Below are 21,956 nucleotides of genomic sequence, written 5' to 3'. Positions count from 1 at the left end.
TAAATTGTATTGACAAGGTCACAAACGAATTGGCTCTGGAAAGAGCATGTGAGAAGAGAAGCTTCTGGAGTTTCATTGTTAAAAGAAGAGTGCAATTTACGGGCCATCTATTAAGATATAAAGGACTCCTGAACACAATCATAGAGGGATATGACGAGGGAAAAAGACCAATAGGGAGACCACGACTGAGGTACATGGATCAAATCGTAAAAGATGTGGGATGTAAAACCTATAAAGAAATGAAGAGAAAATTGAAAGACGCACAGAATGGATACAAGCTGCCATTGTAACAGTTGCAAACCAATCCTTGGATTGACCACTACAGAAGAAGAAGAAGAAAATCTGTAAGTTCACACCTCACGTTACACCTGAGGACGAATATCCATTCCTACTCCGGTACTGGCTTAGAATTAAAAAAATTATAGTAAGCTTGATAAATATCATGTAACCAGTTTCGTTTAACTATGGAGTGCCCACTGAAATAAAAAGTATCCCACTAATCTGGTGCGTACTGACGTTTATGCCTTCTACAAGCACCGCCTGTGTCCAATCCTGAAGCGTCTCGCAAACAGATGATTCAAACAGCACTAAGCACTATGGGACTTTGAGGTCATCAGTCCTGTAGACTTAGAACTACTTAAACCCGACCAACCTAAGGACATCACACTAATCCATGCCCGAGGAAGGATTCGAGCCTGCGACCGTAGCAGGCGCGTGGTTCCGCACTGAACCGCCTAGAACGGCTCGGCCACAGCTGCCGGCGAGCTCGCAAACAGCTTTGTCATAAACAGATAGATCAAAAGATGCGATGTTTAGCACGTGATGATGGAACCAGTCGTGCTAATAAAATATAATCTACTGAAGCGGATTTCTCAATCCTATGAACCAGATATTCTGAACGTAAGGGTTACGTCGAAATATAGGGTACGAAACTAGCCGCTTTGCTGGAAAGGCAATCAGCATCGTGTTTTAGTTAGGAGTGCCGCTTTCATGTGCAATGTTGCTTTCAGCACTTGCTTTCAGACAGCAGGACTGAGAGATCGACATACATGGGATATGTCTCCATCTAGCGGAATTTGCTAATTTGTAAATGAAAGCTTCTCTTAACGTGATTGCATGCCACATAAAACATGCGTGTTATACACGTAAGTCGAGTAGTGGCTAGCTGTTATTTATCACTTATAATTAACACCAATTTCCGACACTCCAACTTTTTAACTCAATTTAGCGGTGCAGCACCACTACGTCCCGGAAAGAGCTGCGTGGCAGTCGCGATTCATTCGCAGTGTCCCTCACGAAACGCCTCCCACCCTCGCCAGTCAACCGCCGTCGCACTGGGGTGCATTTGAGAGTAACTGCCGGTCTGAATCGAACCTCAATTCAGGGTCCGCTTCCGTCCTTTTGAAAGTCTATCGATTGCTTTAATTACCTGCAGACAAGGGCCTTTGATGACGTCCACTACCAGGGGTAGGTCATCTGTCCTCACCCCTTCTGGCCACTCCCCCCCCTCCCCTTTTCCTTTCCCCGTCCCTTTCTCCTTCCTCAGTCGAACTCTTCTTATTTGGACGCCCGGACTCCAGACCTTACCCCCACCCGGAAGCCTTCCCCTACTTTGTCCATCAGGCGCCGCTCATTCGCGAAGGATGGGGGTAGTGGCCTTCCCACCAGACCTTCGTCTCTCTCTCTCTCTCTCTCTCTCTCTCTCTCTCTCTCTCTCTTCTACTTCCCCTCCCACCCTCCTTCTTCAACCCCCACCTTCTCCTCAGCCCAGTCACAATTAATGTCTTCATTCGTTACAGCTGACGTGGCCCCGCTGCCCCGAAAGAGAGTTCGGACCCTTCGAGTTAGGTAGCGGGGTTAATTAATTTCCAGCTCCGTCAATAACACACGTTTTAGAAGCTTATCTTCCGCCTCTTGAGAGAGGAAAATCTCCCATCGTAAGCCTTTTTGTTCCAGTATATCTGAGAAGTTTGGTGGTGTTTCCCGTGCTCGCTTCTTGTCTGTTTACTTTAATTAACTGCATCAATGGACTTAAGTGCTTTTCTCGTATTGGTTTCTCAGGCGAAACAAAAGGAATTTTTTTTGCAGATAAAATGAAGGTGGATTATTGTACGAAGTTTTCTTCAGTCCTGCGATATGTCGTCTGTAAGGCGTTCGGAGACATTTTCGGTTCAAATCTTTCTTTCGTAGCGTTCATTCCGTCATACGCGATCCACTGTTTTTCATGATTTGGTAATTTTAATTTAACCTTCCTGACGCCCCAATTGTTAGTTAACCAGGTAGGGACATCGTGTATATCTTGTGTCTGTTAATCGAATCAATTTAATTTACCGTATTTTACCTATTTCTGTAAAATATTTTCTGAGGTAGCGGTTTCTGATAAACGGCTTAAAATCCACCACACTCACACTGACCGACGTGCGGTTTTCATCCGTGTGTGATTCAGTTCCCTGTTTCGAAAGGTAGCGCGATGCTCGTTAAGCTATACGAACAAGTAAATACAACAGTTGTCTCTCCTTTAATAAATTCTAGCTTCTATGAGCAAAATGAAATACAGTTTCTCAGATAAAAATATGATAGTGTCACAGTATGAGTATTTTTCTCTAGCCTGATATCTATCCATGCAAGGTGTTCGGGCACATTTCCGAAAGAGGAAATTGAGGGCGAAGATTCGGACGGAAAACCCTCTTTTAATAACGTTCTAACATCTCTAATTATCATAGCGCAAGTATATCCTGCATTTATAGATTCTTGATATGTGTTGCATAACAATTGTCCAGGGAAGACCTAGAAACGAAGAAAGTTTCTGCGTCAGTTAAACGTTTTCTGGGTGTGCTGCCGCGACACGTTATGAGACACAGGAAGGCCACTGCAGTTATCAGTGAGATGTCGGTTTTGTTCACTGACAAATACGTTCAGTTATGTTTAAAAAAAGTCCCTAACATATACATGCGTGGGTACCTTCTTGGAGCTACATTACGCTGGATGAGTGATTATCACAGACTTCTGCACAATATGTCATAGTATCTGCTATACATCCAAAAAATGAAGTATTCTCTTTGGCACTACTAATCAAAAGTACTGTACATTTAGAAAAATAATACAGGGTGATTCAAAAAGAATACCACAACTTTAGGAATTTAAAACTCTGCAACGACAAAAGGCAGAGCTAAGCACTATCTGTCGGCGAATTAAGGGAGCTATAAAGTTTCATTTAGTTGTACATTTGTTCGCTTGAGGCGCTGTTGACTAGGCGTCAGCGTCAGTTGATGCTAAGATGGCGACCGCTCAACAGAAAGCTTTTTGTGTTATTGAGTACGGCAGAAGTGAATCGACGACAGTTGTTCAGCGTGCATTTCGAACGAAGTATGGTGTTAAACCTCCTGATAGGTGGTGTATTAAACGTTGGTATAAACAGTTTACAGAGAATGGGTGTGTGTGCGAAGGGGAAAGTTCTGGACGGCCGAGAACGAGTGATGAAAATGTAGCACGCATCCAGCAAGCATTTGTTCGCAGCCCAGGAAAATCGACTCGCAGAGCTAGCAGAGAGCTGCAAATTCCACAATCAACTGTATGGAGAGTTTCGGCCACCTCTCCCAGCCACCATTGATGATTTGAAACGAGAAATAACAGCAACTATCCAAACTGTTACGCCTGATATGCTACAGAGAATGTGGAACGAGTTGGAGTATCGGGTTGATATTGCTCGTGTGTCTGGAGGGGGCCATATTGAACATCTCTGAACTTGTTTTTGAGTAAAAAAAAAACCTTTTTAAATACTCTTTGTAATGATGTATAACAGAAGGTTATATTATGTTTCTTTCATTAAATACACATTTTTAAAGTTGTGGTATTCTTTTTGAATCACCCTGTACTAACATTGATATTTTGGTTTCTGGAATTCCAGCCTAACGTTGATGGATCAGCAAGTAGCACTGACTTCGCTGTTTTTGTTTTCTGTCTTAGTTGCGTTCACATTCCACTTTTTTGGTGGCTATCAGATGTGGAAGTATGAAACCGGAATTTCCCCATCGATGGTGCTAGCCGTCAGTGTAGGGCCCGTGAGATCGCGTCTGCAGCGCCATCTGCTTCCTATAACGGCTGATGACGAATGTCAGCACACAGTAATCCAAGTTCCATGCACAGGTATCTGTTTCTAACCCGTAAACATGCCGAGTTCTGTGCCTACGAACTACGATTTTCGGACAGCATTGGTTTTCTGTTATCATTTGAAGAAAACTGCTGCAGAATCGCATCGAATGCTTGTCGGAGCTTTCGGCAAACATTCGCTTGGAAAAACACAGTGTTTCAAGTGGTTCAAAAAATTCAAAAGTGGTAATTTTGATGTGAGAAACGACGAGAGCGGAAAACCACCGAAAAAGTTCGAAGACAAGCAATTGCAGGCCTTATTGTGTGAAGATGATACTCAAACTCAACAGGAGCTCGTGGAACAATTGAATGTGACACAAAAAGTCGTTTCTCTTCGGTTGAAAGCTATAGGAAAGGTGCAGAAAGTGCTAAAATGGGTTCCGCATGAACTGAATGAAACACAGCAAGCAAATCAAATGACCACTTGCGAAATGCGCTCGCCAGATGCAAAAGAAAGTCGTTTTTCCACCGCATGGTGACAACTGATCAAAAATGGGTATATTTTGAGAATCCTAAGCGTCGCAGATCATGGGTGAATCCAGGCGACCATCGACGTCCACTACAAGACCAAATAGCTTTGCAAAGAAGACAATGCTCTATGTTAGGTGGTATCAGAATAGTGTTCATCTATTACGAGGGTCACTCCAAAAGAAATCCACACTATTTTTGTAAAAATATGTTTTCATTCTGCATGTGTGAAAATTTTACAGTGTGTAGATACATCCTTCCCGGTTGTTTTCAAACTTAGTTCAAACTGTTCCCGTGAGTGGCGCCGTCACAGCATGTCTTCAAGATGGCTGCTACACTTGACGTTCGTCAGAAGCAACGTGCTGTCATAGAATTCCTGTGCTGTGAAAAAGAGACAGTGGGAAACATCCACAAGAGATTGGAAAACTTGCATGGAGATGTTGCTGTCGATCGCAGTACTGTTAGTCGCTGGGCAAGCAGGTTACGTGATGAAGGCGGGCACGGCAATATTGAGGATTGTCCTCGCAGCGCCAGGTCTCGTACTGCAAACACTCCAGACAATGTGCAGAGAGTTAATGAATTGGTGACTCCTGACAGACGCATCACAATGAACGAATTGTCACGCTACGTTGGAATAGGGGAAGGAAGTGTTTGCAGATTACTGAAAGTGTTGGCGTTAAAAATGGCTTGTGCCAGGTGAGTTTCCAGGATGTTGACGGTGGCTCACAAAGAAATAAGAAAAATGGTATGCAGCGAACTTTTGGAACAGTACGAGAATGGTGGAGATGAATTTTTTGGAAGAATTGTGACAGGTGATGAAACATGGCTCCACCATTTTTCGCCAGAGACGAAAAGGCAATCAATGGAGTGGCATCATGCAAATTCACCCAAGAAAAAAATTCAAAACCACACCTTCTGCTGGAAAAGTTATGGTTACGGTGTTTTTAGATTCCGAACATTATGCCAAGTGGAACCACCATAAATTCTGATGCATATGTGACAACACTAAAGAAACTTCAAGCTCGACTGAGTCGTGTGCGACCACATCGGCAAAAGCAGGATGTGTTACTGTTGATGGACAATGCACGGCCACATTTCAGTCAAAAAACCATGTAAGCGATCACAAAACTCGGATGGCCAACACTGAAACACCCGCCTTACAATCCCGACCTGGCTCCATGTGACTATCATCTGTTTGGAAAACTGAAAGACTCTCTTCGTGGAAGAAGTTTTGAAGATGATGACTCCCTTGTGCACGCTGCCAAATAGTGGCTACAACAGGTTGGTCCAGAATTTTACTGTGCGGGTATACAGGCGCTGGTTCCAAGATGGCGTAAGGCAGTTGAGAGGGATGGAAATTATGTGGGGAAATGAAAATATTGTTCCTAAATTATGTATCTACACACTGTAAAACTTTCAAACATGTAGAATAAAAGATGGATTTTGAAAAAAATAGTGTGCATTTCTTTTGGAGTGACCCTCGTATGAGCTGCTAAAATCTCGTGAAACCGTTAACACTGATCGCTACCAACAGCAAATGATCGATTTAAATCGAGGATTACGTGAAAACTGACCGGAATATGGAAAAAGAAAACACAAAGTCATATTGGTCCATGATAACGCCCCGTCACACACAGCAAAACAGCTCCGGGATACGATCGAGGCGTTGAGTTGAGAAATACTGGGGCACGCGGCTTATTCTCCAGACCTGACTCCGTCTGATTATTAAGTGTTTGCGTGATTGGGATATGTCGCTGAACAACGCTTCAACTCGTATGAAAATGTACGAAAATGACTCGCTGACTGGTTCGCTTCAAGTGAAGAACTGTATTTTTTTGGCATGGCGTACATAGTCTGCCAGAGAGATGGACACATGTATAAATAGCAATGGAGATTATTTTGTATAAAATATTGCTTATTAGTTTCAAACAACAGACGTGTAATTATTGCTACCGAATTCCGGTTTCATACTTTTACATCTGGTATACTAGTGGTAGTGTCAGCGAAAGAAGATCCCGGACAGCTACCAGTGCTGTTACCAGCTTTCAGATGCGACGCGGAAAAGGCTGCTGGCGAAAACTGTAGACTTCCATAGAGCTGCGACAAAACTGAGGCTTTGGCATGGATATGTATACAAAATCGCGTCATGAGATTGGTTGTGGCAGGCCCGTGAAGCAGCCGCGCCAGGCCCACTGCAGCTGCCAGGGATCTTCTTTCGCCGACTCTGCCATAGTTTCAAACCAGTACCTGGGTCTTAACCATGTAAACAGTAGTAAGGTACTTCATTAGAACTGCTACGAACAGTTCACACTTAGATGTTTCCATATTTTGCTTTATGAGCTGCTCTGCTCTCAGCCTCCCCCCCTCTGTCTGTTTGTCTCTCTCTCTCTCTCTCTCTCTCTCTCCCTCCCCCTCCCCCCTCTCTCTCCCTCCCTCCCTCCCCCTCCCCCCCCCCCCCCCTCTCTCTCTCTCTCTCTCTCTCTCTCTCTCTCTCTCTCTCTCTCTCTCTCTCTCCCTCCCCCCTCTTTCTCTCTCTCTCTCTCTATCTTTCTTTCTCATGGCCGACACCAAACAAGGCCCTACTCTCTGCAGCACTCGTCAGTAGCTACATAAACAACGCTATGTACTCATCAGTCACTGCAGGGAACAGCTGCAATTAAGACAAACAATAATATGTAGTGATATACACAAACCTTTCTCATGACTCAGTCTATCTGTTAGTGAAAACCGTATCAAACTCCTACAGTAGCTCATGAGATTAGCCTTAACACAAATCCTTTGTGCTGGTACCCCTAAGTATCTACGGCTGGGCGTTTTGTCTGGCACAGTAGTAATATTGTTTACAGGATACTGTAGAAAGTTATGATCAAAAGAGAACAACATTACGTAATTGAATACCATGACTCACGCCAGTAAAGTTCTCAATCTAACTGGCTTTTGGAGAGACACCTCATGGCAGTAATAGGAGCTGCGAGATACCGCAATGCCCGGTCTTCCCGACTGCTGAGCCATTTCGGCATGAGTTACGACCGCTTGCCGGCCGCACTATTCCAGTGCCGGCCTTGCATGAGCTACATTTTCTGTGCCACCTTTTCCTGTATTTCCCTTCACATCCGTCAAACATTAACTCTATTCCAAAAATCCTTATCACTTCCATGTCTGATATGTGCTGCATCGCATTAGCTTAAGCAGTCTATCGCTGCAATTGGGTGCATCTACGCCTGTGTTTTGTGTCCACAAACCTTCCATTGTAGGCCACTACACTCATCTGGCCTTACACAAAGTTAGCTAACCTCATGGCTATGCTCTGTCCCAGCGTATAGATGATTCGAAAATGTTCTACCTTTCACCGCTACATTGCAATGACATCGATTTCACAGTGGCTGGGGCCTTTACTTCATGTAGCTCAACCAGTCTGTACGAAATGTTTATAAATTACATACAGGGTGTTAAAAAACTGTCAAATATTTCAGGGGATGATAGTATGCATCGAAACAAGGCAAAACTGTCGTGTGAGGGGGCCTACAAAGCATACGTTGCGACGTGAAGTATGAACACGTGTTCGTAGAAGGCGCTCTTGTGATGTCACCCATGGCAATGCAATACTTGGCGTACTACAGACGACTACCCGATAATTGATGTTAATTAAAACGCCTGGCATGGGACACTGAGAGGCAGCAATGCATCATGTGGTTGCGGATATGAACACAATTGTTGGAGTGGCTCTCCGTGTAGTACCAGTGTCAACAGCATGCTGGGATACTGCCGTGCAATAGCGATGGCTCAGTGGTCTGCAGTGAGTTGTTCCGTTTACGTTGTGTGACTGTTCTGTAGTCTTGTTTCATTTGTTTACGCTCGCGTACGTTTCTCTTAACTCCGGGTACGTACGGTAATGTTTGGCCTACTTACAGGTCACGTTTAAGGGACATGTTATTGTGATGTTTGTGGTGCGGTACTGCATGTCTCTTGCGGATACCCTGACACAATCTAGCAATGGAGGCCTCTTATTCCACAACGGAAATGGCAGGTATGGTTTATTCCTGCGGTTTAGCAGATGGAGTTAATCCGAGAGCCGTAATATGTACACTGAACGATTTCCAGCACGCGGGGAACCATCTGTTAAGCTGTTGAGCCGACTAAGCCATCGTCTTGGGGCAACTGATTCCGTAGCCCCCAACAAAGTAGACAGTGGAAAGCCTCGTTCACTTCTCACGCCTCAAATGGAGGAGCGTGTTTTAGATGCAGTGGACGACAATCCTGGAACCAGGGTGCGACGAATAGCAGCAGCTGAAGGTGTTAGTCATCCTATGGTCTAGGCGGTACTTCATGAGCAGCTTTTGTATCCGTACCATATTCAGCGCGTCCAGGCTCTTAGGCTCAAAAAATGGCTCTGAGCACTATGGGACTTAACATCTGAGGTCATCAGTTCCCTAGAACTTAGAACTACTTAAACCTAACTAACCTAAGGACATCACACACATCCATGCCCGAGGCAGGGTTCGAACCTGCGACAGTAGTGGTCGCGCGGTTCCAGACTGAAGCGCCTAGAACCGCTCGGCCACTTCGGCCGACCCAGGCCATTAGGGCACAAGACCATCCTTCCAGAGTGCAGTTCTGCCAATGGTTCTTGCGGCAGTGTGGTGCGGATCCACGATTTGCCTCCAAGATTTTATTTATTGATGTGGTAGGATCTACACGAGATGGCACTGTAAATTTCCATAATCAGTATGCATGGTCTGATGAAAATTCGCATGTGGTTCAAGAAACAAGGCATTAGGATCGATTGTCAATCAGTCTATGGGCCAGCCTTTTCCGCCATAGATTACTAGGACCATATGTGCTACCACAGAGATTAGCTGGGGCTCATTATCACCACTTTCTGAAGAAGGTACTGCCATTCTTGCTGGAGGATGTGCTACGTCGGGACAGACTACAGATGTGGTTCATGCATGATGGAGCACCAGCACATTTTATCTGCATTGTGCAATGGCACCTGAGGAGGACTTTTGAAAACCAGTGGATTGGCTGGGGAGGTATGATATCTTGCCTGCTCGTTCCCCGGACCTAAATCCACTACACTTCTGGTCATGGGGATACATGAATCAATTGGGCTGTGCCTCTCCAATATACGATGAGCAGACACTACACAATCGTAGCTTCTGTGCACCTCAGCACATTCAGAACCAACTAAGGCGATTTCAAAGAGTGCGCGAGTTCTTACACCGCAAAGGCGTGCATTGATAAGAAAGGACATCATGTTGAGCACCTCCTCTGAACAAGTGGTCACATGTCAGAATGTCGAAATCTATACTTTGTAGTAGTTTTGAACCCCGTATACAGACCTTCCTCGTGAGTCTGCTCTTCAAAACTCAAGAACGAAATAGATAAAGTAACAGAACATATTAACAACTTGGTGGAAATGGATGAAAGTGCGACAGCATGTTGGCACAGATCTTCCAGTCGTGCATAGAAAGCTGAACGTTGCATGGTGTTAGGTGAGCGTGACTGCAGCGCCAAATGAGGCTGGTCCCGCAACACGAAGCAGGGGAGCTGAAGAAACGAGTGTCTGCCAATGAGCAAGCAGTTACAGTGAACTGTGGAAATGTTCTTCATTACAGCATGGCCAAGATACAACATTTGGAGGACTTCACCCAGGGAAGAATAAACGAGAAACTGAAAGAAGCATGACGCAGGTGGCCCAGGATTTTGGTATTTTTCGCAGCACTGTTTCACGAACTTTAGCACCAATCCGAACCACATGCACTGCTGTCCAAAAAGGAGGTGATCGACCAGGGTCAACTACAACAGCAGGGCCCGCATCTCGTGGTCGTGCGGTAGCGTTCTCGCTTCCCACGCCCGGGTTCCCGGGTTCGATTCCCGGCGGGGTCAGGGATTTTCTCTGCCTCGTGATGGCTGGGTGTTGTGTGATGTCCTTAGGTTAGTTAGGTTTAAGTAGTTCTAAGTTCTAGGGGACTGATGACCATAGATGTTAAGTCCCATAGTGCTCAGAGCCATTTGAACCATTTTTTTACAACAGCAGGACGCTACATTGTACAACCGGCAACAAGAGACCCACGTGAAACAGCGGGTGCAGTTGCAACCAAATTCAGCAGGACGGCGAGGCATGCAATCTCACGCACAACATTGGCAGTTCGACTGTAGTGGGATGGTCCGTTTGCCTGACGACCAGTGCGTTGTGTTCCGTTGACATCCGCACATCAGCTTCACCATTTTCATGGCACCAGTAGTATAGGCTGGACCAGCGAAGATTGGGATCGCATGTTGTTCTCGGATGAGAGCAGACTCAGTATGAGGTGCGATTCTGGATACCTTCATATGATGAAAGATGGAAACACACAAATCAACTAGGGAGACTGTGGAACATGTTCGTTTTGGTGGTGCCCGTGTCGCGGGATGGGGATGCATAATGTTGGATGGGTGCACTGACCTTCAAATCTTTTAACACAGTATTCTTACTGGTCAACGTTATTGGGACACTGCACTCCTCCTCATGTGCGTCTTTTCAGGGGTGCATTCGGCACCGCCTTCACTGTTATGGATGACAATGTGCGACCGAACCGAACAGCGCAAGTGTAGGAGCTCTTGGAAGGAGAGAATATTCCGCGAATGGACTGGTTTGCCCGTTCCACCTACTTAGTTCCCACCTAGCACATGTGGAATGCGTTGGGGACAACACGTCCACATGCAGCGACTATTAAGCAACTGTCAACCGCGCTGGTAGAGGAATGAGGCGTCCTACCATAAGTACCATAAGAACTCCGTACCGGCCTAGTGGCCACCATGGGAACACGCTGCGGAGCCTGCGTTGCCGTTTGTGGTGATCATACACACTATTAAAACCAAGTCCCGCCTTTTGTTATGTTCAACGGACCATCACGAATCACGGTGACCTCAGTGTAACTATGGTCTTTCAATAAAAGTGTCGTTTCTGTTCGTCTCATTGCGTATTTCTTACAGTTTCCTTCTGTACTACATTGCAGCATTTCTTTCTGTGTGTGATACAAGTTTCCTGAGCTATGTTACTTGGTTGTGACGTATCATGTGAAAGTTGCTTTAATCTCACGTTTTGGACACCAGAGTGTTTGTGAAAACGGTATCAAGATTCCTGCAGTAGTTCCTGTGGTTAGCCTGAACAGACAGAATTGGGGTGGACAGCTTTAACATACAGGGTGGTCCATTGATCGTGACCGGTCCAAATATCTCACGAAATAAGCGCCAAACGAAAAAAACTACAAAGAACGAAACTTTTCTAGCTTGAAAGAGGAAACCAGATGGCGCTATGGTTGGCCCGCTAGATGGCGCTGCCGTAGGTCAGACGGATATAAACCGCGTTTTCTTAAATAGGAACCCCCATTTTTTATTACATATTCGTGTAGTACGTAAAGAAATTTGAATGTTTTAGTAGGACCACTTTTTTCGCTTTGCGATAGATGGCGCTATAATAGTCACAAACATATGGCTCACAATTTTAGACGAACAGTTGGTAACAGGTAGGTTTTTTAAATTAAAATACAGAACGTAGGTACGTTTGAACATTTTATTTCGGTTGCTCCAATGTGATACATGTACCTTTGTGAACTTATCATTTCTGAGAACGCATGCTGTTAACAGCGTGAATACCTGTAAATACCACATTAATGCAATAAATGCTCTAAATGATGTCCGTCAACCTCAATGCATTTGGCAATACGTGTAACGACATTCCTCTCAACAGCGAGTAGTTCGCCTTCCGTAATGTTCGCACATGCATTGACAATGCGCTGACGCATGTTGTCAGGCGTTGTCGGTGGATCACGATAGCAAATATCCTTCAACTTTCCCCACAGAAAGACGTCAGATCCGGTGAACGTGCGGCCCATGGTATGGTGCTTCGACGACCAACCCACCTGTCATGAAATATGCTATTCAATACCGCTTCAACCGCACGCGAGCTATGTGCCGGACATCCATCATGTTGGAAGTACATCGCCATTCTGTCATGCAGTGAAACATCTTGTAGTAACATCGGTAGAGCATGACGTAGGAAATCAGCATACATTGCACCATTTAGATTGCCATCGATAAAATGGGGGCCAATTATCCTTCCTCCCACAATGCCGCACCATACATTAACCCGCCAAGGTCGCTGATGTTATGCCGGTTTACGTTACCGCTGTTGGTGAATAATGCTTCGTCGCTAAATAGAACGCGTGCAAAAAATCTGTCATCGTCCCGTAATTTCTCTTGTGCCCATTGGCAGAACTGTACACGACGTTCAAAGTCGTCGCCATGCAATTCCTAGCGCATATAAATATGGTACGGGTGCAATCGATGTTGATGTAGCATTCTCAACACCGACGTTTTTGAGATCCCGATTCTCGCGCAATTTGTCTGCTACTGATGTGTGTATCAGCCGCGACAGTAGCTAAAACACCTACTTGGGCATCATCATTTGTTGCAGGTCGTGGTTGACGGTTCACATGTGGCTGAACACTTCCCGTTTCCTTAAATAACGTAACTATCCGGAGAACGGTCCGTATACTTGGATGATGTCGTCCAGGATACCGAGCAGCATACATAGCGCACGCCCGTTGGGCATTTTGATTACAATAGCCATACATCAACACGATATCGACCTTTTCCACAATTGCTAAACGGTCCATTTTAACACGGGTAATGTGTCCGTCCACACTGGCGGAATGTTACGTGATACCACGTACTTGTACGTTTGTGACCAGCCGGCCGAAGTGGCCGTGCGGTTAATGGCGCTGCAGTCTGGAACCGCAAGACCGTTACGGTCGCAGGTTCGAATCCTGCCTCGGGCATGGATGTGTGTGATGCCCTTAGGTTAGTTAGGTTTAACTAGTTCTAAGTTCTAGGGGACTAATGACCTCAGCAGTGGAGTCCCATGGTGCTCAGAGCCATTTGAACCACTTATTTGTGACTATTATTGCGCCCTCTATAACAAAGCGAAAAAAGTGGTCCAACTAAAACATATTTCTTTATGTACTACAGGAATATGTAAGGCTTCCAAACAGAGGCAGCACGTCGTTTTCCGACGAGAATAAATCAGCACCGTATGGGTGCTGGAGTAAACGCCGGCTGAGTGTTTGGGTGTAGGCGGTCCGTGTACTCACAAGAGGAGTTCTGTCGCGTGATGAAGGGACGCTGGGCGCCGGAAAGGGAGAAGGCAGCAGCGGAGCCGGTATTAAAAGGAAGGAAGGCGGGCATTGTGCGCGGGCCTGGCGCTAATGAATATCCGACGGCGCCGGCTGCGACTGCGACGCGACGCGACGCTGGGACGCTGCAGGACCCCCACCAGACGCCAGGGGTGGTCCCTCCTGTAATTAGAGCGGAGCTGCCTTGCTGAAGCACGGTCACAGAGCTACTGCCGGTCAAGGGTCGTGCTCAGATCGATCATCGATGATACTTAGCACCTTAGGGAATGCGGGACGTTCATGAGGATTCTAAGCCTTTTTCATTATTTCCGATCGTTCTGAGCCCCAATTTTATGTGACTCCTAGGACTGTACTGTTTTGCTTACACTACAAGGTCCAGTCACGTTAATGTGAGCGCCCCTATGTTCGACTTCAGTATGCAATAACCCCTCACAGGCGGCAGCACTAGCAGTGGAGGGTATATAAAGAGTGTTGCGGCGGGGGAGGGGGGGGCGTAGGGGGGGGGGCTGTGGAGAGGACCCTGAAACAAGTACAGTCAAGTAATGTGGAAATGGAGCGATTTATCTGGCTATCATTGGCTTTCGTATCAAGTGGAAGCATTTCCGAAATGGCTAAGTTTGTAACCTGTTTGCGAACCGCCGTGATTTAAGTATACCGTCCATGGCAAAATGGCGCTACCCAAATCTGGCGCCGAGGCAAATGTGGTGCATCCTTCCCTTATTTTATTTAATCGTATGGCTACGGCCCCCCGTCGGGCAGGCCGTTCTCCGGGTGCTGGTCTATCAATTTGACGCCACTTCGGCGACCCGTAGTCGATGAGGATGGTAGGATGATGATGATGAGGACAGCACAACACCCAGTCCGTGGGTGGAGAAAATTCCCCGACCCAGCTGGGAATCGAACCTGGGCCCAGAGGATTGACAATCCGTCACGCTGACCATTCAGCTACCGGGGGCGGACAGGCATCCTTCCCTAATCCGATGGGACCGATGACCTCGCTGTTTGGTCCTCTCCCCCCAACCAACCAGCCAGATGGCCGTTGGCGTGCACGGCGTGAAACGTCTGAAAGTAAACACTACGCATCATTTATGGTGTGGTGAGTCTATTCATTGCGTTCCCTGGGTGATCTCGTCACTCTGGAAGGTACAACGGAGCAACACAAGTATGCTCTATCCTTGGGAACTACGTCCATCCCAGCACGCAGTTCGTTTTTCCTAGGCGCGATGGTATCTACCAGCAGGACAATGCAACGTGTCTCATAGCTAGCAGTGAATGTACATGGTTTGAAGCGCACCAGGATGAGTTTACCCTATTTACCTGGCCAGCTAGCTTCCCGGATTTAGACCCAGTCGAGAATCTGTGGGACCACTCGATCGGGCTGTTTGTGCAATGCGTCCTCAGCCGAAAAACCTAGCGCAACTGGCTGCGACACTGGTATCGGCATGGCTTCACGTCCCCGTTTGTATCTTCCAGAACCTCACTCACTCTCTTCCTGCACATTTCGCAGGGGTCCCCGTTGCAAAAGAGTCCTTATTTCTTCTTTTGACAGTTGCTCACATTAAAGTGCCTGTGCAACGTATTCTGTTTCACTTTACCAGTTCCGAGAGACCCTGTCTCACCATCAGAGGTCCCTGAAAACTCAGGTACCTAATCGCTAATGAGGTACATCTACTGTGTGTGTGTGTGTGTCCGTCTATAGTTCTTGTCACCTTTTCCAGACGACATCAGACTTAAATTGAAAAACTTGCAATGCCATTGTAGTGATGCGAATATTTTGATTCAGCACCACAAATCTGGCGATACTGAGGAAACGCTAAGTATTTATATGGACGAGGGTCACTCTAAAGGTCATTATCACGTTTTAGACAATTTTGGTTCAAATTTACCTATTGAGAATTTCGACACGCACTGTATTCAATTTTCAGAAATTTTAATCGCTGGAACTACGGACTTTTCTGTATGAATTTGTATTTGTAGTGACTGATGAACTTAGTGCTACAAGTGGTACCAGATACTAGGTCATAAATGTCAGTGGTTCCTCACAATTCTAATAAAAAAAATGTCTCTGAGCACTATGGGACTCAACATCTGAGGTCATCAGTCCCCTAGAACTTAGAACTACTTAAACCTAACTAACCTAAGGACATCACACACATTCATGCCCGAGGCAGGATCCGAACCTGCGACCGTAGCAGTCGTGCGGTTCCGGACTGAAGCGCCTAGAACCGCTCGGCTACCGCGGCCGGCCATAATTCTAATAAATATCCACGTTTTCAAAATTTTGTATTTATTGAGCTATTTATAATTTCGATTTGGCCGTGTACTATCGTTTTTAAACATTTTGGTTGAAATTTATGTTCTGATCTGTTTAGATATGTGCCACTTTCCAATGTCCGAATTTCAGCTATTTTGGAGAGCTGCAGGTACAGCCCTGATGGTAAAAATCTGATAGTTTTTTAACCATTTTTTCTTATGTGTGGACTCTAAATAATGTATGTAGTTTTTAATAAGCATTTGTCACATAACGATTATGACTGTTGTCGTAGGTGAAACCGTTTTCCTCATGCAGCATTTCTGCCTACGTCTGATGGACACTCTTGTGTTCACGGAGTAGGAAGTGAAAAGATTGTGTGTAGTGATTTTAATAGGTATGTTCTTACCTTTACTACGTTGTTGTAGAGTGTTCCTTTTTATATCTTGTCTTATATCGTGTGTCTCGTGCCATGATGGCGTTCTTTCGAAACGCGTCATGAAGTGCTGATTTTTTTTTTTTTTCTTTTCCTATCAGTACAAGTTTCTTACCAGCTACGGGATGATTCGAAAGAAAGAACAGATTTCAGTTGTTTATTAAAGAGGAGCTGTGAATGTCACTAGATAGAGGACTGTACAAAGTTCTATATCTGCACAGTCACTATCACATACACTCGATATGAGCACCATGCATTGGTCGAGAAACATCGAAACGGTAGTTTATTTCATTCCACACACAAATAAGACCTCATTTTTATTAACTCGATGACTTCAACAATTCCATTTTTCAGCTATTGAAGGTGTATGCCATTCATAAATCTGCTTGTGCAACCGAGCGAGGTGGCGCAGTGGTCAGCACACTGGACTCGCATTCGGGAGGACGACATTTCAATCCCGCGTCCGGCCCTCCTGATTTAGGTTTTCCGTGATTTCCCTAAATCGCTCCAGGCAAATGCCGGGATGGTTCCTTTGAAAGGGCACGGCCGATTTCCTTCCCCTTCCTTCCCTAATCCGATGAGACCGATGACCTCGCTGTTTGGTCTCTTCTCCCAAGCAATCCAATCCAATCCAATCTGCTTGTGCAGAATCGGTTTCTTGCTGAATCGACAACGGAACACATGTCGCATTTCAACAATGGATAGACTTCGTGCAAATTCCAACAAACAAAATGATTTCTCTTGCGGTGTAGTCCCCATGTTGTTACAAACAACAGCGCAGCTGTGTGAAAATTTTGAAGCTTCCTCTCCACTGATATGTGCGGTGTGTTTCTATCTTTTTTTAGTTCGTCCGTAATGAACAAACTGAAATACGTTATTTCTTTTTCTTTTTGAATTACCCGGTACATTTTATAAATATGGACAATTTCAGCTAAGTGAATAATCATCGTAGTTTGCAAACCATTTGCAACAGTGTATAAGAGAAAAAAAGAAACGCAAGACCCTCTTATTCTGGAACGTAACAGGTAAAAAAAAGAGTATGACCTGTTCGTTAGGAAGAATCGTGAGAGCATTATATTTGTTGATGATTAAGGTTTTATAACGTCTGCTTTCTGCCTATTGGACGTCGGTGGGAAGATATTTGGCCAGGGCACGGCATATTTCAAGCTCGGGCGTCCACCTTGTTTGCATGTGACGGTCCGGCGGGTAATGGGGACGGCCCGTTCGCCTTGTAAGGCGCCACGGATCGACAATTCCGGCGGGCGGAGCGGCGTGGCGAATTTTACGGGCCGGGAGTCCGGTTCTGCACCCGACCACCGCGCCGGGGACTGAGCGTTCAGCGGGCGCCGGGAACCTCCAGCTGGTGACTGTCTCTACTGCACGCCGCCAGCCAAGCTGCCGGAGACAGCAAATCGATGTACAACTAGCTTACAAAACTGCGTAGCTTTGTTTGCTGCAAAATAACGCCACATCCAGCAGTCACATTTGCGCCAATGGACCGTGCTACAGTCCTCAGACTTCTCGAATTTGCCAACGCCCAATCGATCCACGAAATTGTTTCAGTATTCAGACCTCGCAAATATTCTGCCTCCGGGGCAGAATGTAGGCTCTTTCATTCCCACGTTTTCTGCTCCCGCTGATAAAATTCCTCAACAAAATTCTGCTTCCTGCCGGGACTTTCACCGGCCGTTGTGGCCGAACGGTTCTAGGCGCTTCAGCCCGGAACCGCGCTGCTGCTGCTGTCGCAGGTTCGAATCCTGCTTCGGGTATGGGTGTGTGTGTTGTCCTTAGGTTAGTTAGGTTTAAATAGTTCTAAGTCTAGGGGACTGATGACCTCAGATGTTAAGTCCCATAGTGCTCAGAGCCATTTGAACCATTTGATATCACGCACCGCTGCCGAGTGAATAGCACGCAGATCGAGCACACGCTTGCAGTGCTGTACCAAAACGGCTCTGGCGTTCACATCCGCCACAAGAACGGGTTCACATTCGGAATAGTATAATACAATGCAAGATGTATTTTGGGTGAAGTAGTGTGTTTATTGATTCTTTTTGGAATGTGGATTCTTAGAAATTAGTATGATCCTCCGCAGTGCTTTCGCGCAACCTCTCCCACTGCAGATAGTTGGACATTTCAGTGACACTCTCGCGGTGACTAAACAAAACCTGACTTTGATGCACTCCTCAGATCTGCGGCTGGATTTTCAAGTCCCGTTGACGCGATATTTCGACGATCCACCTTGGTGTTTGCCGGTGTTGCTAAGTCTTTTCGAAACTGACTCGAAGAACGGGCTGCACACCCGAGAAGAGTATTACAAGTTATTCTGTTCGTAAAACTCATAAATTTGAAGCCCTGCAAATCTTTCTGTCTGTTTAGTTAAAACGAACTTGGGAAGGGTTGCGTAGGTGACTACTTAGCCTGCGAATTACAGTTCCTTAGAATTCTTCCAGAAAAACTGCCTGGGCATCTTAGGTGCCGACGGATAGATTCACTTGGTCGTTTCACCTCAAATAGCTACAGACAGGTACTCCGAAATACACTGCCTGACAAAAAAAATTGAAGCTCCCGGATTGGAAAAAGACAACAAAATGGAACTTCACAAAAAATGTTCAAATGAGTGTGAAATCTTATGGGACTTCACTGCTAAGGTCATCAGTCCCTAAGCCTACAGACTACTTAATCCAAACTATCCTAGGGATAAACACACACATCTGTGTCCGAGGGAGGACTCGAACCTCCGCCGGGACCAGCCACACAGTCCTATGACTGCAGCGGGAACTTCACAAGTGTTACTTCAGTTGTTAGAAAAACGAGTCATGTTTACAGTAGTTTGGCAATATGAGCCCACTTGCCAGTTTGACGTTGCCCAACACCAGCTCCCCCCCCCCCCCCCCCCCCGTCTCGCTTCTGACCTGGATGCATGCACAGTTTCGGCCGGGAAGGGTGTGTCCTCTCTTAATGCAAGCTATTCCACAATCTTGACATCCTTCATACTGGCACAGGGAAGAAGTTGCCCGAGCTGATCCCACGGATGTTCAGGTGTAGATAGACAAATGTGGGGGTCTTGCTGGCCACGAGAGTACCTCAGTATTACGCAGACAGTACACAGAGAACTAGCCATGTGGGGACGGCCACTGTCCTGTTGAAAAACAGCACCACGAAACTGTTGCATGAGACCCGACACGTGGGGACGGAGGATGTTGCGCCCTCACAGTTCCCTCAGTTGCTACCAACCGTGACCTGAGGTCATACACGATGGCTATTCACACCGTGACGGCAGGAACAACACCGCTGTCCCTCTCCATCAACATTTGAAAAATACGAGGTTCTCTCCGACAGTGATCATCCTGAGTAGTGCGGAACCACGATTCATCTCAGAACACAATGCGATGCCAGTCGTCAGCAGTTCGTGTTTCCCAGTCACGGCACCCAGTCTACGCATGGCGCGGTAATTATCTAGCCCAGCTGCTGCTAGTGTCCGACCAGTGGTGTTGTAGGACACAGATGTGGATGGGCTACGATGTGTTCTGTGCACAATTCAGCACTCGTTCGTTGTGATGGTCAAACGTGGCCGACCGGAACCTTGACGCCAAGTATGTCCCTACGTTCCCCTGCAATGCATGGTTCGGCCAGGTAGCCAGATGGGGACCTACAGTGCGACTCATTTCTAAGTCTGTCAGGTCCTGACAACGCTCTCTGACACGAAAACGCGCTATCTCCATGGTACTTCGTAGTGATGACTCATCGTCTGACTTCGTTCACGTTCTTTATGTAACCTACGAGGCATGGTTTTTGAGTCATCAGTCTTCTGACTGGTTTCATGCGACCCGCCCTCTCCTGTGCTCACCTTTTCATCTCAGAGTAGCACTTGCAACCTACATACTCAATTATTTGCTGGATGTATTCCAATCTCTGTCTTCCTCTACAGTTTCTGCCCTCCACAGCTCCCTCTAGTACTATGGAAGTTATTCTCCGATGTCTTAACAGATGTCCGATCATCCTGTTCCTTCTCCTGTCGGTGTTTTCCACATATTCCGTTCCTATCCGATTCTGCGCAGAACCTCATTCCTTACCTTATCAGTCCACCTAATTTTCAACATTCGTTTCTAGCACCACACCTTAAATGCTTCGATTCTCTTCTGTTCAGGTTTCCCCACAGTCCATGTTTCACTTCAATTCAATGCTGTCCTCCAAATGTATATTCTCAGAAATTTCTTCCTCAAATTAGGGCGGATGTTTGATACTAGTAGACTTTTCTTGGCCAGGAATGCCCCTTTCTCCAGTGCTAGCCTCCTTTTGATATCCACCTTGCTGCGTCCGTAATAGGTTATTTTACTACCTAGGTAGAAGAATTCCTTAATTTCATCTACTTCGTGACCATCAATCCTGATGTTAGGTTTCTCGCTGTTCTCATTTCTGCTACTTCTCATTACTCCTGTCCTCCTTCGGTTTACTCTCAGTCCATTTTCTGTATTCATTAGACTGTCCGTACCGTTCAGCAGATCATGTAATTCTTGAAACTTCCTGGCAGATTAAAACTGTGTGCCGGACCGAGACTCGAACTCGAGACCTTTGCCTTTGCTCTAAAGCACTTGCCCGCGAAAGGCAAAGGTCCCGAGTTCGAGTCTCAGTCCGGCACACAGTTTTAATCTGCCAGGAAGTTTCATATCAGCTCACACTCCGATGCAGAGTGAAAATCTCATTCTGGCATGTAATTCTTCTTCACTTTCACTCAGGATAGCAATGTCATCAGCGAATCGTATCATTAATATCCTTTCGCCTTCAATTTTAATTCCACTCCTGAACTTTTTTTTATTTCCATCATTGCTTCTTCGATGTACAGGTTGAACATCAGGGGTGAAAGAGTACATCCCTGGCTTACACCCATCTCTCCCTACACCCTATTTCGAGGCATGATAACAACACTAAATACGAAAAACACTAATGCACTTGGGTGGCCGGTCTACCTCTCGCAGAGAATTGCAGCTCTAAACATTTACATACCCGTCGCCAATGGTGTGCAGGTGTAAGAAGTTATACTAACATCCGATACGTCTTCTGGGCGCTTCACGTATTTTGTTAGGCAGTGTATTTAAAAGCTGTCACTGATCGCCGTGGTTAAACTTTATCAGATCTGAAATACAGGAGTAAAAACACGCAAGACCGCTAATTATAAATCTAAGTTGCCATCATCAGATCCGTTGAATTTCTTACTTCCACATTGCATATTACTCTAGATCGACTCCATACTTGAGTGATGGCAAGCATACGTGATATCACATCTTTTCGTCTATTTGCTCCCTGCGCAACCGCCCAGCTGCCAGAGGAAATCTCGGCAAGTCTCTGCAGACCTCTGACGAAGGGATCCCTCACGCTCTCGACTCGCAACTTCGCGCCGTATTTCTCGAGGAAGCGGCACCCCGAAGGAACACGAGAGAAAGCCGCGGAGGTGGCGGGGACTTCCGGCGTTTTT

This window comes from Schistocerca piceifrons, chromosome 8, assembly GCF_021461385.2.
Source record: "Schistocerca piceifrons isolate TAMUIC-IGC-003096 chromosome 8, iqSchPice1.1, whole genome shotgun sequence".
Taxonomy (NCBI): Eukaryota; Metazoa; Arthropoda; class Insecta; order Orthoptera; family Acrididae; genus Schistocerca; species Schistocerca piceifrons.
This window is presented reverse-complemented; position numbering follows the sequence as displayed.